The 20,951-nt window shown below is 44.7% G+C and overlaps 1 long non-coding RNA gene and 2 other non-coding genes across 3 annotated transcripts in view; 1 reads left to right on the top strand and 2 right to left on the bottom strand.

Annotated features, from left to right (window-relative positions):
- LOC144670309 (uncharacterized) overlaps positions 1–20,951 on the bottom strand; it is a 621,539-nt gene that overhangs the window by 224,979 nt on the left and 375,609 nt on the right. The gene's annotated exons all lie outside the window — the stretch shown is intronic.
- On the top strand, positions 109–180 carry trnam-cau (transfer RNA methionine (anticodon CAU)). Its single transcript has one exon. It is a non-coding gene; the product is annotated as a tRNA-Met (tRNA).
- trnaa-agc (transfer RNA alanine (anticodon AGC)) lies at positions 11,007–11,080 on the bottom strand. The gene has a single exon. It is a non-coding gene; the product is annotated as a tRNA-Ala (tRNA).

Below are 20,951 nucleotides of genomic sequence, written 5' to 3'. Positions count from 1 at the left end.
AAGAACATTTCTCAACACCAGAGAGCACAATTCCACAGCAGGAAATATATTCTAAACATGTGAAACACTTTAACACCATAATGGAACAGTAAACATTAAATACCAAGCAGCAGAGTGGCGCAGCGGAAGCGTGCTGGGCCCATGACCCAGAGGTCGATGGATCGAAACCATCCTCTGCTATTTACATTCTCATTAATGCCAAAAGGGAGCATTTCCTGTTATCCACTAATCGTCTCTGTTATTTACATCAGCTTCCTGCAAAAATTCAATCTTCAACAAATCTCTGATATGGTATTTAGTCACAGACGGACACAAGCTGGAAATTCTGTGAACTCATCCGAGCCAATTCCCTCAGCCCATTGACCCCAAAGAACTGGCACAGACACAAATGGCCGGAGTGGCCACCTCCTCTTCACTATCACTATGATTATCTGAATAGAAAAAAACATCCTCTTAGATGGAAGCAACATCGTGAAGTTCATATGTTTTAAAGTTAATTCACGGGATGTTGGTTTCGCTGGCTGGGCCGGAATTATTTGCCCATCCCGAGTTGCCCTTGAGAAGGTGGTGGTGGGCTGATTTCTTGAACCGCTGCGTTCCGTGTGGTGTAGGTACACCCACAGTGCTGTTAGGAAGGAAGTTCCAGGATTTTGACCCAGCGACAGTGAAGGAACGGCGATATATTTACATGTCAGGATGATGATTGACTCGGAGGGGAACTTAGCCGCAGGTTTTCCGATCTATAGGACACCCTGCAGTAATTCGTCATCTTTATTTGAACAGCAGCGTCCTCCCTGTGACATGAACCACCGAGAAGGACAAAACTATCAGCATAGCGGAGACAGCATCGCACCAAATACACAGTTCATCATTATCTGGACAGAAATTGTCATTCCTTCTTAATCACTGGTTTAATTTATGGAATTCCGTCCCCATTATTAATAATATTTACCATAATAATTAACCATAATTATCATGAGTTTCATTCCTTCGGTACAGATTACACTAAATTATTCTTTGAGTACCTCTGATTGTTTTCTGTCTTGTTTTACCTGTTAATAGCTGATGGGAATTTAACGTCCTCAGTTTACCGCGCATTCCATCCTTATTGGCCTTACTTGAGGTGATAACTATCATGTATGCGACCTTTCTGCTCGAACTGAATGTCTGTCTCTAACATATTGCGTTCACCCATTGCCAGATGCTCATTCACTATCATATTGTTAAGTCATTCTAAATTCGAGTGAGTTTAGTTCCAACCTGATCAACTCTTCCTCATTAGAAAACCCCCTCAGTCAAGGGAATATCCCAGTCACCTTTCTCGGGAACTGACTCCAAAGCAAGTATATCCATCCTTCAGTAATCAGGCCAAATCAGCACCCATTATTCTAGGTGTGGTCTCGCCAATGCCCTGAACAGTTGCATCAAGGCTTCTCCGCTTTTCTATTCCAGTCCCCTTGTATTTAGGATCAACATTCCACCTGCCCTCCTAAGTATTTGACGCACCTAAATGCTAACTTTTTTTTCAATGATTCTTATACAGCGGCACCCATATCCATCTGTACTGCAGCATTCTGCAATGTCATCGAAACATTTTTTTGTAATTCTTGTACAAGGATCCCTCTGTACCACAGGATTCTGCAGTCTCTCTCCATCTCAGTAATATTCCTCTCTCCTATGCTTCTTGCAGAAGTGGGAAACCTGACATTTTACTACATTGTACTTGCATTTTATCCCTACTCACTTTAGCATCTGCATATCTATGCAGACTCTTTCTCCACCCTCCGGCCTCACTCAGCTCTCACTCTCGGCTCCTCCAGCATAGTCCCAAGATTCTGACTGTTTAGGAAATTCTCGGATCTTTCTTTAGATCAAGATGGATGACCTCATTCTTCCCAGTGTTGACCACCACCGGCCACAGTTTTATTCACTCACTGAATCTGTCATTGACACTTTGAAACTTGCTGCTCCCACATACGCTACTAACCATGTCACCTAACCTAGTGTTATCAGCAAACTTGAATATAGGCTGGAAGTTATTAAAATGTACAATAAAACAGAAAATGCTGTAAAAACTCAGCAGCCCTGGCAGCATCTGTGCAGAGAGAAACAGAGTTAACGTTTGAGTCCATATGACTCTTCTTCAGAGCTCGCCACAACTTTACCCTTTTTGTCCCTTATTCAATTTTGTATCCATGCTGTCGCTGCCCCTTTAATCCCTGCTGCTGGAATTTTACCAAGTTCATTATGTGGCACTTTTGCAAATCCCTTTGGAAGTCCAGACACACATCATCATCCTCACTTCCCTGGTCAATGTTCTCTGACACGTCACCAAAGAGCTGTATTATGTATTTCAGTGCTGATTTTCTGTTAAACAATCTGTGCTGGTTATCATTTATCAACTCATGTTCTACCAAGTGACAATGAATTTTGTTCTGGATTATTGTCTTTAAACGTTTCCCCACCACCAGCATGAGACTAACTGCTCTGTAGTTACTGGGTTTATCCCTCTCCATTTTAAACACGGATGTAACATGAACAACCTGCAGTTGTCTGGCTTCACTCCCGTATCCAAGGAGGATTGAAAGATTGTGGCTCGAATCCCCGCTATTTCCACCCTTCATTCCCTCAGTAATCCAAGGTGTATCCGATGCGGATCGAGCAGCTTTTCTACTGTGAGCGGTGCCAGCCTTGTGATAGCATCCTTTTCATCCTATCCAATTTCCCCACCAATGACATTAGCAGCATCCGCTTGTTTGGTGATGACAGGGTTAGTGCAAAGTTTACGAGGCAAATACCAGGGATGGGCCGGTTGTCTTATGAGGTGAGGTTGAACAGGTTAGGCTTGTATCGCCTGGAGTTCAGGAGAGTAAGAGACAACTAGATTCAAACCTTTAAGATCCTGAGGGTCTTGACAGGGTGGAGGTGGAGAACACGTTTCCTCTTGTACCAGAATCTGGAACTAGAGGTTACTGTTTAGAAATAAGGGGTCGCTCATTTCAGACAGAGTTTCTTTTCTATCCGAGGGTCGAGCGTCTTTGGAGCTTTCTTCCTCAAAGCTGGTGGAAGCAGAGACTTTGAATATTTAAAAGGCAGAGTTAGATAGATTCTTGATTAACAAGGGTTGGGGGGGGGGGGGTGTGAAAGGTTATTGGGGGTAGGCAGGAATATGAAGTTGAGGTTACAATGGCGGAGCAGGCTCGAGGGGCTGAGTGGCGTACTCCTGCTGCTAATTAGTTTGTTTGTATGTTCTCATTTAGTACGTCAGCCATGCCCTCTCCCCGCACAGGATCTCCAAATCAGCCCCCCTTTCAGTGACTGCCCTTATGCTGGTAAAAAATCTTCTGTGTTTTCGATTGTTACCTGCAAATCTTTTCTCATACGCTCTCTCTTCTGATCTAATTTCCTTTTCTCATCTCTCCTCTGCACTTTCTGTATTCTGCTTGGTTCTGTAATGTATTATGAATCTGACTATTATCATCGGTCTTATTTGGAGTTTCCACAGAGCACAGGATGTGTAGGCAACAGCTCTCAGCTGTCCCAACATTTCACTGAAATGAGTTGTCTATTTAATTAAAGTTCTCGTTATTTAGAGAGTTCCACTCCTTCTCTCTTGTACTTTTGCTGTAGTCTCTCGGTTAAAATTTAGAGAGTTCCACTCCTTCCCTCTTGTACTTTTGCTCTAGTCTCTCGGTTAAAATTTAGAGAGTTCCACTCCTTCCCTCTTGTACTTTTGCTGCAGTATCTCGGTTAAAATTACACAGCAGCTCCTTCCCCCACTGCACTTAACCCTCACTTGCAAAAAATTGAATTTTTTAAGTCTTCAGTCTGAAATTTACTCTCTCTGTGTTTGAGCTCACAGGTCACTTGAGTTCTTGTTTGTAATTTAATCGTTCCACGTAATTTACCTGAAAGTAAGGTTTGATTTTGAATATGAATTCATTTGCATTGTAATTCCAGTTTATCTGAATTCAATATATCAACAAACTGGAAGTTTGCTCCTAGCTTCTATGTTTTCAAAGGAAAATCTAGAAGTGACTTATTTGTTCTGCAATAACGTGCCTCAGTTCAATAAATCCTGTTCTAAACAGAACGCTTTATCCAGACAATACATCTACTTGATGAGCTGATGGTGCACGGAGCACTCAGCTTTTACTCACTGATCTTCACAAGAGTTGATTCAGTTTTAATGTTGACTTGTTCGCTGGTGTTGATTTACTCAGACTCTTCACCTGACTTCTGTGCTGTCCAATGAAGCTTTCTCAGCAGAGTTCTCAATAATAACTTGACTTTTCCTCATAGGATTTCAAACTTGATGGTTTTTGAACTATTTATCTAATGATTTAGTTTTGTAAATGTCACAGTCGCTCTCATGATCAGGCAGAAAGTTTAACTGTTGTGTTTTCAAGCAGCCGACAGCTTTATTTGAAATGTCATTGAGACAGGATTTTGGGTTTGAATCCAGTCACAAATCTGGCTGTGATGCCTTGTGGCTCCAGCTGTCATGTGACCTGACAGGGGATGACCACATATTTACCGAGTCATGTACCTGTAGATTGGGCGATTTCTTAAACACTTTCACTGGGGCTGACTTTGTCACAGTGGCCTTTAAAACACAGGAGTCTTTCTTCAAATCCCAGTACGAAATTTTCTTGTAACATGGAAGGCTGACACTCCAGTACTGAGGGAGGTGCTGTCCTTCAGAAGAGACATTAAAACAAAGCACCGTCCGTCCTCTCATTTTATTGTAAGTGATCGGATGGTGCTGCGGCAGAAAACACACGAGCAGTGGAGTTATCCCCGTCCCGAGTACTGGCTGATATCTATCCATCAATCAACAGCCCGAAGTATGATCACATTGATGTTTGTGGGAGTTTCCTCTGTGCAAATTAGCTGCCCCTTTCTGACAGAAAGTGTATGTTCCTTTTCCCTTAACCAGTTTCGGTTTTGCTCAATTAGACATGAAATCTGACTGAAAACTCAACTCGGGTGGCACTCAAAATCACAACAAATGAATCAGTAATAAAGGATAGAGGGTCTAATTGATCAGAGTGTGTGAGGGGCTAATGTTTTCTGTATGAAGAACTGATTTCATTAAGTCACTAACCTCAGTGTCCCAGCTCAATGTAACCCTGAACAATAACTGGCAGCAGGTTTTTGAAGAGATGATTAAATTGAGCCCTGATGTTGATGAAGGTTCCCCTGCGCTATTGAAAGGAGCGCGGGGAATTCTCCCACTGTCTTGACCAACTTTCCTGACTCAATAACACCACCAGAAACTGCTGCACACAAAGAACTAACGGAAGGATCAAAGTTTAAAATGGAAAACCAAACCCCTTCCCGGCTTCACACAGGAACACATCGCCCTTTAAAAAACTTTCTTCATCAGATCCAATATCTTATCATTGAGATACAGGCACCTCCTCCTGCCTGAATTCATTATGTGCAGGAATTGGATTTATTTTGTTTCATCAGCTCACAAAAGTATGCAGGAGCCGGGAAACTTTCATGATTTCCTGTGTTTCAATGAGAAATTATCAGCTGAAATTTTTAAAAAGACACAGAAAATGCTTGTATCACGGAGCAGGTTTGTCCTTCACAGAATTAATACAAACACACTTCCCGTCCAATCAGTGAGGGAAGTCGACACTGAGAGAATATGAACAGAGAGGGAAACAACTGGATTCTAATTCCGCCCCGCTGAAAAAAAACGATAGAATTGGGTTAACAGACAGTTGTTTCAGGATTTAAATTCCCAAATATTGATCAAAGGATTGGCAGCTTGTAAAATCTAGGAAATGCAGGTTGGAGAGGATAATTTAATTATCTGCAGTATTTACTCGGGCTTGAGTTGTGTGCAGAATTCTAGTTCAGGACTGGAGACTGTCAATATTGAGAGAATAATGGCATCAACAAAGGCTAACACCTCGTTTCAGTTCCCTCCAGATTTAGTTTTTTCTTTATGAAGAGTGGGTGGAGGAATTAACTTCATGACGCAATATGTACACACTGGATCAGAATTTGAAAGCCTGCTCGGTCAAGGACTATGAAAATCGGAATATACAAACAGAAGTAAAATATTCTTCCCTCATGCCTGTTCTGCCATTTAATGAACTCATGACTGGTCTGTATTTTAGCTCCGTCTATCCCTCTTTGTTTTGTAATTCTTAAAGTTCTTACCAAACAAAAGCCATTAGTTTCAGTTTGGAAATTTTTGATTGACTCCCAGCTTTAACGCTTGATTGAGGGAGAGAATTCATTATTTCCACCACCCTTTGTGTGAAGAAGTGCTTCGTGAAATTATCCCTGAAAGGCTTCAATCTAATTTGAAGGTTATGTCCCCTTCTTCTGGTCTTCCCCCGCCAGAGGTAATAGTTCCTCCCCATCTACCCTGTTAAATCATTTAATCATCATATATATCTCAGTTATGTCGCCCCTTAATCTTCGATATTCAAGGCATTACGAGACTAGTTTTCGAAATCCGTCATCATTTGAGTCTGGTATCACTCTGGTGAAATTCTGCTGCTCCCACTCGGAGGCCAATCTATCCTTCCTGAAGTGTGTTGTCCGGAACTGAACACAGTGATCTAAATGGGATCTAAACAGAGTTTTATAAAGCTGTTGCATGAAGTCCAATCCTTTGTTTTCTACTAGCATTGTTAGCGTATTTTTACCTTCCTGTCCACTAGCTTTTAATGATGTCTGTACATAGCTTCCTGCTCCTCCACATTTTCCCACATCTCAGCACATAAATAAACAATCTGCTCTATCCTCCATAGGATTAATTAGACGGCCCATCACTTTAAAGTTCATTTGCTAAAACTTGCTCACTCACTGAACTCATCAAGCAAATTTCAACTTAAATGTGTTCCCCAAGGATAATGTTATGTTCCTGGTCCATCGTCATTAACTTTTTCCATTGCCTCCTTTCATGAATCCTGTCTGATAATCATTCCAGTATAATTTGGGTGAAGAACTGTAATTGTCAGTCACAGTTTTGATGAAGTCTGAAGAAATCCGTGATCTCCAGTGAGATATTGACAAGCAACGGATTTCAGTTTTCTTTTATTCAAAATGTAACAAAACAGGAAGCAACAATTAATTAATAATATCCACCAACTAGCAAACCCACATATGCAAAACACAATAGATTAGCAATCCAGCACCTTAAACTCTCAGTCACCTGATCACCTGTCTGAGTTTTAGAACACAGTCTCACACCCTTTTTCCATCCATGAAAAGTTGGTAAGAAGGTTCTGAATGAGCCGCCTGGTGCGCAATGTTGGAAATGCAGCTTCTGTAAGTGAAAGGAATTTCTATTACATCAGGTCAGGGACTGTTTGGAATGGACCAAAGTGAAACATTTCCTGACAAATTAAATTGTGACAATAGAAAAATCTTACAGAGTGTATGTACTCTTCATTGGTTGTCAAACATTCTGTCAATTGGTAAACCGTATTGTATAAGAAACAAAATACTTGGGATGATTTTAAATACCTGTACTAAATCTCCCCTTAACGTTCCCTGTGATAAGAAGAACACTGGCAGTTTTTAACCCAGTCCATCCATATACAGGATCCCTCACCGCTCATACCATTCCAGTAAATCTCCACTGTACGCTCTCCAAGGTCTTGCTGTTCTTCCCATAACTTTTCCATAGCCCTCACCAGGATCTTATATTCATTATTATAATGGGATATGCCTCCAATTCCTTGAATCCCATCTACCCACATGATTCTTGTTAACTAAGATATGATGCATTATAGATGAGGAAAGGCTTCCATCAATGTTAATTTCATTAAAGGCGTCGAAAAATGAATTTTCAATCTTTATTAAAAGAATCTTTGTGAAATTCGCTAATCAGCCCATGAAAACCCCACTTCCTTCATTCCACTTATTGCTATTTTTATTTCTATTAATCCTAGTTCTTTACTACAAAGCTTTCCCTCTTCTCCTTTACATCCTCTTCAACAAAAGTGCTCATTTTATCCATCCACAATTTACAACTGCCTTCTTTTCTATTTAACTCTTGTTTAAAAAGAGGTACTGGACGGACTGGCTGAACTTTATGTTGGTAAATCGCAAGGACTTAATGGGATGCAGCTGACGATGCTGAGAGATGTAATAGTGGAAATTATGACGTTACTGGCCAGAACCTTCAGAATTCAATTTGTTTTTGTAATGGACAGCAACAAACCACTTATTTATCCCAGGACACAATATTGAGTTAATATGAATCGGTGCTGAGCAGGTTCTAACGTCCCGGGTCTCCAATTGCTTTTTACTTCAGTGACCGGTCCTTGATGTAAGCTTTTGCTTCACAACTCTTGTTTATTACGGGAAACAAAAATGAATAGAATTTAATCGGCGCAGAGCAGATTCCAACGCCCTACATCTCAGTTTTGATGTCAGTTTTTGCCTCTAAAAATGAGACCCCACCTCCTGGGAACACAGCAGCAATACTTCCAGGATCTGATTTACAACCGTGAAACTCAGTGAAAGGCTTTCACCCTCCCCTCGGGCTCTGACCGCCGCTCTACCCCCAACATTCCGCTTGGATAAGCAGACAAAACAACTTCCTTCCCAGCAGTCCCCCAGTGCAGACTGGATAATGTCCCAAGCTGGTATCCCGCTAATCTCACATTGCTCCACCGATTTATGCTATTCCCCCAAACTCCGGGAATCTCGGCCCAAATCCCCAGACCTTTCATTATCTCCTTAACCAACATTTTCTCCCCTGAATAAGTCCACCCTGAGAAGAGGGGCTCGGCATTCCGAGTTCCTCTGCAGACATCCGGTTGCTGCTAATGGACCAAAAGATGCCTAAAACCTGAAAGAAACCCTCTGGCACAGCCCTCTGAACATGTCTCCATTAGACCGTATGTCTCCATTAGACCGTGCAGTCACTCACTTTTCCAGAGCCGCTTCATCCAATTCAGGATCGCGGGGAGTCCGAGACCATCCGGACAGGCAATAGGCGTTGGCGGAGTTCACCCAGGACGTGGACTCCAGTCCATCACAGGCACACACTCACACACACACAGACACACACTGAGGGGCAATTTACCGAAGCCAATCCACCTAACCGGAGAAAATCTACACGGATACGGGGAGAAAGTGCAAACTCCACTCGGACAGACACCCGACCGAACCCGGATCCCTGAAGCTGTGAGGCAGCAGCGCCTCCGCCCACCGCGCAGACAATACCTGCTTCATAGATAACAACAGCGCCAAGTATGAGCCATTTCGGTGCCAGCATCCTGTGGAAATAGAGGATTCAAAATAAAACAGAATTAAAAATACTGAACAGATCCTCAGGGAGCAGGACGCAAGTCAAAGTGGAAAAACCCAGTGGATTTGTCGTCGAAACTTTTCACCATTGGACAATGGCAGCTGAAATCATTCCCCCTTCCCCCCTCCTCCCCTCCCCCTCCCCCCCAACCCCCACCTACCCCACGCCCCGCTTTCATACAGACCAAAAATGTTCCTGCCCTGATTCACTTTTGCTCAAGTTGTTTGCAATCAAATGAAGAAAATAAGCTGTCGGAGGGAATTTCCATGATTTATGGAAACACCAACAACCGCCAGTTGTCAATCACTCAGCCCCATCAGACCCACCCACACTGACGGGAGCTTCCTGCATCCAGCACTGGCCCTGTCGCACTCACCAGCTGCTCACCCAGACCCCACTCTCACAAACACTGAACATTTTTATCCAGGCCCTTCAATTTATTTTTAACAATGAGAAGAAATGTTCACATTTCATCGCAGTTTGGTTGAACGGAACAAATGTTAAACTTTTGACCGTCACTCGGTAACCACGCTCGACATTCCTTCAATCAGTTGTATAAATTATCGGCTGTAAGGATTTAATTCACTGGGTTAAATAATTTCCATGTGAGGAATGTTCCAGTGTGAGAATGGAGGGGGCCGGGCTGACTGAGCTGTGTCTTCACCGCTTCTGGGCAGTGGGAATGTTCACCCTTCATTCTGCTCCGATTCACTTTCCCAAAGGGAATCTACAGATTCTCCAATCTGGGCCCTGGGGTTTATTCATTGGTTCCTTTCAATTTGTCTCATTTTTCCGAATAACGATGTTTTCCGAAATTCGGGGAAACCCTCCCCTTACATCCTGCCCCAGTCTAGGGTGGAACAGGCCGATACCGACCCCAAACTGGTCACCTCCACACTGACAGATACAACACGGTCACACTCTGCTTCAGTGAGATGAATGTCGAGAGCGGTTTCTTGGGAAGAAATTGTGGCTGATTGAGGTGCTTAGAAAGTCCTGATTATTTGTAATGAATCCGTCCCAAATCCATTGGAATGTCCGTGGAGTGACACCTAATATCCCTCTTTGTGAAAGGATATTTAAGATAAATGATAATCTCTTTCGGTGAAACGTGTTGAGCAGGTTGTGAGGAGAACGCTTTGAAATGTTCATGTGCTGCCACGTTAACAACATGTAAACAATTGACACTTTTTCACAAATACATTTAAACCGAATGTCCACCTAGATGTAAACTCAGAGTATTCAGCATTTTAAACGGAGTGGAAAACAGGTTCATTGCACATCTGCAGTGAGGTCTCAGAAAACAGAATTTGCCAACTGCTTGTTACAGCGTTCACACAGTAAACTATTGTTCACCTCTCTTCCTCTTATTTCCGGTGATGAAGTTTGAATCCTATCGCTGACCCAGTGAGTTTTACCTTGCTCTGTTGTCTTGTTCTTCCAGAGTCTGGATGTCAGTGTTCTGAACTTCAACTGTTAAATAGAATAGCGCCCATCTCTTCCGGTGGAGTCACACGAGGGAGGGTTTCTCAGTGTGAGTGGCCACTTTCCAGAAATCTCTTCTTCAGTTGTGTTGAAATGTTAGAAGGAAACCTGCTGTACAAGCGAGGGCAATTTGAGCTAGCAATTTGGAAATACTCATCAGAACCAAGAAATGATTTGCACTGTTACGGAGGACTTGCTCAAATCAGCTCAAAACTTGTAAATGGAAGCAAGGCTCCGCTAGGATTTGAACCCAGGGTCTCCTGTTTGCTAAACAGGCGCTTTAACCAACTAAGCCACAGAGCCCAACACCCGTGGCGCCATCTCATGAACAGTTAGTTATATGTCGCAGATCGGGCACGACTTCGGTCCAGAAAACTGGGGTAAAGTATAAAATGAGTGTAGAGCCTTTCATGTTGTGGTAAAGAGACACTTCACACAAAGGGTGGTGAAAAATTAGAACTTTCCTCCCAAAAAGCGAACGAAACTTAGAGTCAAATGGCAATTTTAAAAATGAGGTGGATCGAGGTTTTTTTTGAATCAGCACTGGTATGATTGTCTGTGAATCCTGCCAGGAAGCTGGAGTTCAGATACAGATGATCCAGGATCCAGTTGAAGGGCAGAACAGGATTTTGACCCAGTGACAGGGAAGGGATGGCGATATATTTCTAAGTCAGGGCGGTGTGTGTCTCCACTGAATGGGGAGCTCACCATACTGAAGGGACAATCCCCTCCGCGACCGCTGCTCTACCGCCAATATCCCCTCCCCTTTTAACCGCACCTTTCTGTGCTAATGCAGGGGATACAACGTCAGCTTTTTATCTCCTCAAAACCCAAACACCTCTTCCAAGTGAAGCAGTGATGCACTTGTCCTATTTTTCAGTTTAATGTCGTGTGTTTGCAGGTGATGGTGTTCCCATGCGTCTGCTGCCCTTGTCCTTCTCGCCGGCAGGAGTGGCGGGTTTGGAATGAGCTGTGGAAGGAAAGTTAATGTCAGGAGGGGGATTCGTCACCCACGCTTCCAGAAGAATAGGGCAATATAAACACAGCACTTCAGACCACTCGGCCATCATAAAGCGCAGCTGTGATGTATTGGGACACTAACCCATTGAACTTTGCACAAATGTTTTGAATTCTATTTTCATCTTCATTGCATTAGAAGCTCGATGTGATTTTCCTTTTTTCAGCACCTGTCAGGTTCCTGTATCTGAGTCCCATCCTTCCCCAAGCCGCCGGGGGGTGAGGAGCTTCTCATTGCTGCATTGCTCTGTTTGCTCAAATCAACAAAGACCCAATTCCCGCCCGACCTGTTCCTCACACGAAGGTGATGAGAGTGTAAGATCTGAGCGACGTGAAGTGTCCATTGGAAAGTTACATCCTGGCGACAGGAATATCTCTCCACAGCTGCTTTCGGACCTGCTGAATATTCCCCGCATTTCCTGTTTCTGATTTTGTGCCTTCATCACAGGAGTTTTTTTCACTGATAACCCAAAACTTGTCTCTCGGGGCAGCTCCAGCCATAGATTTTCTGTGATCTCCTCACCTACATGTTCTCTCTTCACTTTCCTACACACATGTTTTAAAGTCGGCTGTTTTCACACTCATCATCCTGCGCCATGGATTTCAATCCCTCCTTCCCCGACACACCTCCCCCTACCCCACCCCCCGCCACGCAATTACACCTCACGCAGTCTAAGCATTTCTTAGGAATTCGCAAAGACGAGGGGAGAATTAATCCACACTCACATTCAGTAGCACTGAGTGATAATGGGTTAATCACACAGACACACACACGTACAACCACACACACCCCAGCCCCCAACCGCCACCCAACAAACACACACACACACACACACACACAGACACACACAGCGCCATTGTGAGATTCAGGATGAGGAGATTCAGAAAGTTGCTTACAATACCAAAGACTGACTAATACAGAACAAACCCTGTCATTTAAAGCACCGGAAGCTGACTGTCAGGCAAATCAATTGCACACGTACAGCTCCACTGACAGACTCAACTTATGCCCAAAACCTCATAAAGTATCAGAAGATGCAAAGATACATACTGAATATGACGAAGATATATTGTGTCTGGGAATGACAGATGCAGAAATCTGATCCTGTTACTGGAAGAGTAATCCAGCGATCCCAGGCTCATGCTCTGAGAGCCATCAGCAGCAGCAGAATTGTATTCGACCATAATTGATACACTCCTGGCCCAGCACATCACCCACCCTAATATTCCCATCAAACGGCGGAATCAACCTGTATACCGAGGCTCTGCCGAATGTCACGACTCATTGGGGATAGTTCGCTGCAATATCAAACCCCACTGCTCCCCGAGCAGCGACAAATGTGAAAAAGTTTGATCAGCCACCAGATTGCCCCAATCCTACCTAACTGTTTAATTTAGGCTAACAGAATATGAGCACTAGGTTTGTAAACTTAATAAGTAAATAATTGTTTTGATCAAATTGTCTTTAACAAATGGCAAAAGAAAAAAAAAAGCTGCTAACTTATAACACGGTAACTTAAACTCCACCCCCTTCTTAAACCCCTACATACACACGCACGCACACACACGCACACACACACATACACACAAGGCACACAAAACATGTATTTTAAGGGTTGGAAAAAACAGTTCATGAGCACCAATCTGGAGTACAGGGTTCAATGGGTTGATTTTGATTGATGTCTTCGAAATTCCTTTCAGATCTTGTTGATGACACGAGGTGGCCTTCCAGCACTTTGAGAATTTAGTTAATTGGATGACAACTTGCCTTTCAATGTCTCTAACGGTGGTTTTCCCTTTCCCTTTTTATACTGGTTTCCTCAGAGAGAGCGCTGGTTATAGAGATATGAGGAAAGAGATTTTAAATGTTTTCTCTTTGCAGGCCAAGAGCTAACTGCTGTACCACTCTTCACACAAAACCTTGATCACCAGGTCAGGAGCCAATGAAAATGTTGGCAGACAGCTCCCTTGGTCCAGAAATCCTTCCTGGCACCATCCTGTCATTCATGACACACTCTGTTCCAGGATTGCAGCATTCTATATATCTCTCATTCTGTTCCAATGAGCATGTCTTTCAACATGCAGCCATTGTAATTCTAATCCACAGTCCAACAGGAAATAAAGAGATATGTTCTTTACAACAGCCCAACAGAAATGAGAAAATATGTTTCTTACACTGTGAATAAGAAAATACCATAGACATTTGGCCAACGAATTAATCCCAATTTCCCTAACAGTAATAATGGCTGATAGATACAGAATGACTCCCACATTGGCAATCAGTACCACTGACTGATACAAAATTTATCCCACCCTCACTTACAGTACAAGACACATAAAGAAGGAATTCTACTCTCACAAACGGTTCCAGAGTGAACAAAGCTCATTCAGGTACAGAAGCAGAGTTTTATGGATATGACATGAATCCCACAATCAAATTTACTCCCAGCGATTAACAGATGCAGCCGCGTCTTGAAGACATTAATCCCATTGTCGTTTAACCAGATTTGTACACAAGAACTGGAACATTTCCTTTTTTTGCACGAGATGTGGGCGTCGCTGGCGAGGCCAGCAGGTGTGCCCTGTCTACAAAAAAAGCAGAATAAATCCAACCCGGCCAATTAGTCTACTCCTGATCAAAAAAAGAGTGATGGATGGGGACTTCGACAGTGCCATCAAGCAACAGTTACTCAGCAATAACCTGTTCATTGATGCTTAGTTTGGGATACACCAGGACCATTCAGCTCCTGACTGCACTGCAACCTTGGCCCAAACATGGAGAAGAACTGAGCTTAACTGGCGAGGTAACAGCAACTGCCCTTGATATCAAGGAGGCATTTGAACTGAATGCTTGCCTTTTTAAAGCTGTTGTAACAACCACAAGGGGTCTCAATACGCCTTACAATGAATGAAACACTTTTCAAGTCTAATTAATGGTCTAATGTTGGAAATTGCTGAACTTTGGAACAATTATACATTGTTGGAAATCCTTAAGGAACACACGCAAACCGAAGTGGTTCTGCGGCGCAATGGAAAGCGGGTTGAACTTCTAGGCAGTGATAATTAAGGTATTCAAAGGTTGTGGTTTACAGTCCCACTGTAGTCGGATTTTAGATCAGGTTACAAGCAAATCAATGAGTCATCATTCATGCAAGTAGAAATAAAACACTGCGGATGCTGGCAATCTGAAAGACAAACAGAAAATGCTGGAGAAAGTCAGCAGGTCTCGCAGCGTCTGTGGAGGGAGAATAGGGTTAATGTTTCGAGTCCGATATCACAGTCCTTGGGCACTCTGAAATACTGGACACAAAGCATTAACTCTGTTTCATTCTCCACAGGTGCCGCCAGACCGGCAGAATTTTTAACATGTTCTATTTTTCTTATTCTTTTATTTAAGGCTTTCAGTAAAGGGGAGCTGATTCACCGACATATCCAGTTATACGGGGGGGGGGGTGCTCCTGTCCGCCCCCATTTTCTATCTGAACCACTGACCAGAAGAATCTCACCTTCTCACGGCAACTTTTCATGAAACTAGAAAACACCAGGCCTGGCCAGAATCAGTCTGTTCATTCTTCAAACAGTTTCCAAAGTTGACATATACAGCCAGCGGGAACAGTGGCACGCAGCACAACACAGTCCCCTCCCACAACTCTTTCTCCGGTACATCGATGATTACTTCAGTGCTGCTTCATGCTCTCATCTGGAACTGGAAAGATTTATTAATTTTGCTTCCAATTTCCACCCCTCCATCATTTTCACAAGGTCCATCTCTGACACTTCCCTTCCCTTCCTTTACCTCGCTGTCTCAATTTCTGGTGATAGACTATCCACCAATATCCATTACAAGCCTACCGACTCCCACAGCTACCTCGACTACAGCTCCTCACACCCCGCTTCCTGTAAGGAGTCCAGCCCATTCTCTGTCGCATCTGTTCTGATGATGCCACTTTCCAAAACAGTTCCTCTGACATGTCTTCCTTCTTCGTTAACCGAGGTTTTCCACCCACGGTGGTTGACTGGGCTCTCAACTGTGTGCTGCCCATCTCCCGTGCATCAACCCTCACACGTTCATCTCCCTCCCACAACCATAATAGGGTCCCCCTTGTCCTCACTTATCACCCCACCAGCCTCCGCGTTCAAAGGATCATCCTCCGCCATTTCCGCCAACTCCAGCATGTTGCCACCACCAAACACATCTTCCCTTCACCCCCCTGGCGGCATTCCACAGGGATCGTGCCCTCCGGGACACCCTGGTCCACTCATTCATCACCCCCTACACCTCAACCCCTCTCACGGCACGTTCCAGTGCAACCGCAGAAGGTGCAACACCTGCTCCTTTACTTCCCCTCTCCTCACCATCCAAGGGCCCAAACGCTCTTTTCAAGTGAAGCAGCATTTCACTTGCTCTTCCCTCAATTTAGCCTACTGCATTAGCTGCTCCTAATGCGGTTTCCTCTACATTGGAGAGACCAAACGCAGACTGGGTGACCGCTTTGTGGAACACCTTCAGTCTGTCCGTAGGCATTACCCAGACCTCCCTGCCGTTTGCCATTTCAACACTCCACCCTGCTCTCATGCCCACATGTCCGTCCTTGGCTTGCTGCATTTTTCCAGTGAAGCTCAACGCAAACTAGAAGAACAGCACCTCATCTTCCGACTAGGCACTTTACAGCCTTCTGGACTGAATATTGAGTTCAACAATTTTAGATCATGAACTTCTCCTCGATCCCCACCCCCTTTCCGATCCCCCTTTTTTTCCATAAATTTATATAGATTTTTCTTTACCCACAGATTTCCATTATTTATAAATATATTTCCATCCATTGTTTTTTCTCTACCTTTTAGCCTATTTCGATCCTTTCATCCCCCCCCCATTCCCACTAGGGCTATCTGTACCTTGTTTGTCCTGCTTTCTACCCTTAATTCGCACATTCCTTAGATAATATCGGCACCCTCAACACGTATTTGTCCTTTTGTCTATGACAACTTTTGGCTATCTCCACCAATCACTGGCCCTCTATCCAGCGCTACCTGTCCCCCACCCCCCACCCCCCCCACCCCACCCCCCCGCCCCCCACCTTAAACCAGCTTATATTCACCTCTTTTCTATTTTTACTTAGTTCTATTGAAGAGTCATACGAACTCGAAATGTTAACTGTGTACCTCTCCGCAGATGCTGCCAGACCTGCTGAGTTTTTCCAGGTACTGTTATTTTTGTTTTGGCTTTCCAGCATCCGCAGTTATTTGTTTTTAACTCTCTGTTTAATTGACTGCCACTTCACTTCAAGGAATGCCTACCTTGAAGAAGTATTGCTCTTCTCTCCATCAGGCTTTCCGTATCTCTCTTATTCCTTGTTCACTTTCATTGCTTTCCATTTCTCTCCTGGTGTTTGACAAGGTGTTTACTAAAACCCGCTTTCACAGCCATATTTCCTTTCTCAGTGACTGTCTCCGTCTCCGACTTACCCCACGGGGATTTCAACTGAAGCTCCAACCCTCATGTTTCGAATCCACCCAGGATTACAAGTATCTCCCGGACATACAATACTCCTTGGACTGCTGTTCTCGTCGGCTTCTGAGATCCACACTCAGAGCCATATGAACACACTCAACCTCTCCATCCAGCAGCACCGCCGCACCCTATTTCTAAGCTGCCCGTGCCCCCAGTTTCATTTTGTTCTTCGTCTCATCCGACGCCTCAACAAGAAACTTTGTCTCTTTCTTTCAGGTGCAGAGGAACGCAAGCTCCAACAACTCATCGACACCAACACCCATCCAGGACCCTCCACCCCTGCATGTCCCTCTGTCCCCATCCCATCTTCCAATCGCAGCCCCAGCCGTGTATTCGCCATACCCCCTAACTTTCCCCTCTCCGATGCTGAACGTTCAGTGCCCAGCAAGGGACTTAGTTTCAAACCATTACGCCCTCATCTCAATTAATTTCGGGCTCGGCACGATGCTGCAGTTTCCTTCTGCAGCCTTCGTCTCCATGCTCACTCCTTTGGGCAGGAGTCCTCTCCCCGTTCAACGGATCCTTTTACCCGCCTCCAATATTCTCCCTCCAGTTGGACCCCTCCCTCTGGATTCTTACCTTCTCTTGATCTTTTCATTGAGAGCTGTCGGCGTGACATTAGTCGTCTTAATTTATCTGCTCCTCTCACCCACTCTAATCTCTCTCTCTCTGAACTTGCTGCATTCCGTTCTCTCAGGTTCAACCCTGATATTCTCATCAAACCTGCTGACAAGGGTGGTGCTGTTGTTGTCTGGCGCACTGACCTGTAGGTCGCAGAGGCTAAGCGTCAACTCACAGACACTTCCTCCCACCTCCCCCTGGACCATGACCCCACCACTGAACATCAAGCTATTGTTTCACGGACTGTTCCTGAACTAATCTCCTCTGGGGATCTTCCTTCCACAGCTTCCAACCTGATAGTCGCCCAACCTCGGACGGCCCGCTTCTACCTCCTACCCAAAATCCACAAACAGGACTGTCCCGGCAGACAGATCGTGTCAGCCTGTTCCTGCCCCACGGAACTCATTTCGTGCTATCTTGACTCCATTCTCTCTCCCTTTGTCCAGTCCCTTCCCACCTACTTCCGTGATTCCTCTGATACCCTACATATCAACAATTTCCAGTTCCCTGGCCCCAACCGCCTCCTCTTCACCATGGACGTCCAATCCCTCTACACCTCCATCCCTCAATGGGATGGTCTGAGGGCTCTCCGCTTCTTCCTCGAACAGAGGCCCGAATAATCCCCATCCACCACTACTCTCCTCCTTCTGGGTGAACTTGTTCTCACACTGAACAATTTTTCCTTAAACACCTCTCACTTCCTCCAAATAAAAAATGTGGCTTTGGGTACCGGCATGGGCCCCAGTTATGCCTGTCTCTTTATGGGGTATGTGGAACATTCCTTGTTCCAGTCCTACTCCGGCCCCCTCCCACAACTCTTTCTCCGATACATCGATGATTACTTCGGTGCTGCTTTATGCTCTCGTCTTGACCTGGAAAAACTTATTTTGCCATGGGAGGGGGTTGAGGTGTAGGGGGTGATGGAGGAGTGGACCAGGGTGTCCCGGAGAAAATGACCCCTGCGGAATGCCGCCAGGGGGGGTGAAGGGAAGATGTGTTTGGTGGTGGCATCATGCTGGAGTTGGCGGAAATGGTGGAGGATGATCCGTTGAATGCGAAGGCTGGTGGGGTGATAAGTGAGGACAAGGGGGACCCTATCATGGTTCTGGGAGGGAGAGGAAGGTGTGAGGGCAGATGCGCGGGAGATGGGCGGGACACAGTTGAGGGCCCTGTCAACCACCGTGGATGGAAAACCTCAGTTAAGGAAGAAGGAAGACATGTCAGACGAACAGTTTTTGAAGGTGGCATCATCAGAACAGATGCGACGGAGGCAAGGGGACTGAGAGAATGGGAGAGAAACCTTACAGGAAGCGGGGTGTGAGGATTTGTATTCGAGGTAGCTGTGGGAGTCGATAGGCTTGTAGTGGATGTTGGTGGACAGTCTATCACCAGAAATTGAAACTGAGAGGTCAAGGAAGGGAAGAGAAGTGTCAGTGATGGGCCATGTGAAAATGATGGAGGGGAAGAATTTGGAAGTAAAATTAAAACATTTTTCCAGATGCAGACGAGGGCATGTAGCGGGACTGAAGCAGTCATCGATGTACCGGAGAAAGGGCAAGTGCTGGAGAATGGGATTGGAGTAGATAGGGGATTGATGACTGACGCGGGCACGATGGGCCGAAGGGTCTCTTTCCGTGCTGTAAAACTCTATAACTCCATGATTGTGGTTTAAATGAGAAACTGGTTCGTTAATGTCGGTTGGCGATGGTGACTCAAGTTACTATTCACTTTCCCTCCGAACCATTGAGCAGAATCATCAAATTCTCCGGACGAATCCTCCAAAACACATTGAGAATTGTTCGAACGCAGTCAGTTTTCTCAGCCCTCAGGCAGACTTCAACCTGTTCATAAGCAGCCAGTTGGTAATAGTGACATGCAGCATGACACTGCCTCTCAGAACTGCCCTGTCATCTCTCCAGACTGTTTCTGGGAGACACCTTTAAACAATAACATGATGAGGCCGATGTGAACCTACACCACTGGATGTCAAGACCAACACCATTACCACGCGGCTCTCACAGCTGTAATGAACAGCTCCTGTTGCAGTTTTCGATCAGACAGTGGAGGGTTATCCCGGGTCCCCTGTCAGATGACAGGCTGCTTCAGAATGTTTTCCAACTGGATACATGGGGCGAGCGGCAGTGAGAATATTGGAGGGCCGGGGGTAGATTCCTCACTTGTCAGGCTGGAGTTTCGCGTCCATTTCCAGACAATTCCCTTACTCGATCTGAATCTAATTCCGGTCCCTTGATGATTCGCGCATTTCCTTGTTCCACCATTGGAGGCCGTGCCTTCAGCTGTCGGAACCATCAGCTCTTCAATTCCTTCCCTAAACCTCCCACCCCTCCTTTCTCCTTTAACGATCTCTTTAAAATCTTCTTCTTTGATGAAGTGTTTGGCCACCTGGCCTAATACATGTATCGGTATCAAATGCTGCTTGCTGCCTCTCCTGGAAAGCTCCTTGGTCCGGTTTACGACTGCACGGTGTTGAAATGGCCTGAATGTGGATAAACACACATTCTTCTTCAATCTTAAGAAAGTGTCCCCTGAATTTTCCTCATGTCGCCTATGTCGACAAAACAGTAATGAGTTGCACAAAATGATGAATGATTTTGGTAGACTAAATAAGGAGAACTTTTTTTTAATCCAGTGACAGAAGGGTCAGTAACCACAGGACCCAGTTTTAAGGTAAATAGCCACTTGGTGGCACAGAACTTGAGTGTTTCTGATAAAAAAAGAGACATGCTGTCGAAGTTTTTCATCTTGCACTTATCAGGACAAACACACGAACGCCAAATTTCAAAGGGAACAACATTGAAAAGTATGTGATAAACAGGGTGCTGATTGGTTGGCATGTGGAATCTGACTGGTTAAGGCGTTGCCATGGACAATGCACCAAGAAACAGTTAATCCAAAGCTTTTGTTTTAATTCCAAAAAAAGGCAAGCCAACTCTGATTGGTCAAACATATCAACATGCGAGCTTACGAAATAGGAGCAGAAGTCGGCCATTCAGCCCCTCAAGC

This window comes from Cetorhinus maximus, chromosome 31 (genome assembly GCF_964194155.1).
Source record: "Cetorhinus maximus chromosome 31, sCetMax3.hap1.1, whole genome shotgun sequence".
NCBI lineage: Eukaryota > Metazoa > Chordata > Chondrichthyes > Lamniformes > Cetorhinidae > Cetorhinus > Cetorhinus maximus.
The sequence above is the reverse complement of the archived record's forward strand: the minus strand, read 5'-3'. Positions and strand labels throughout refer to the sequence as shown.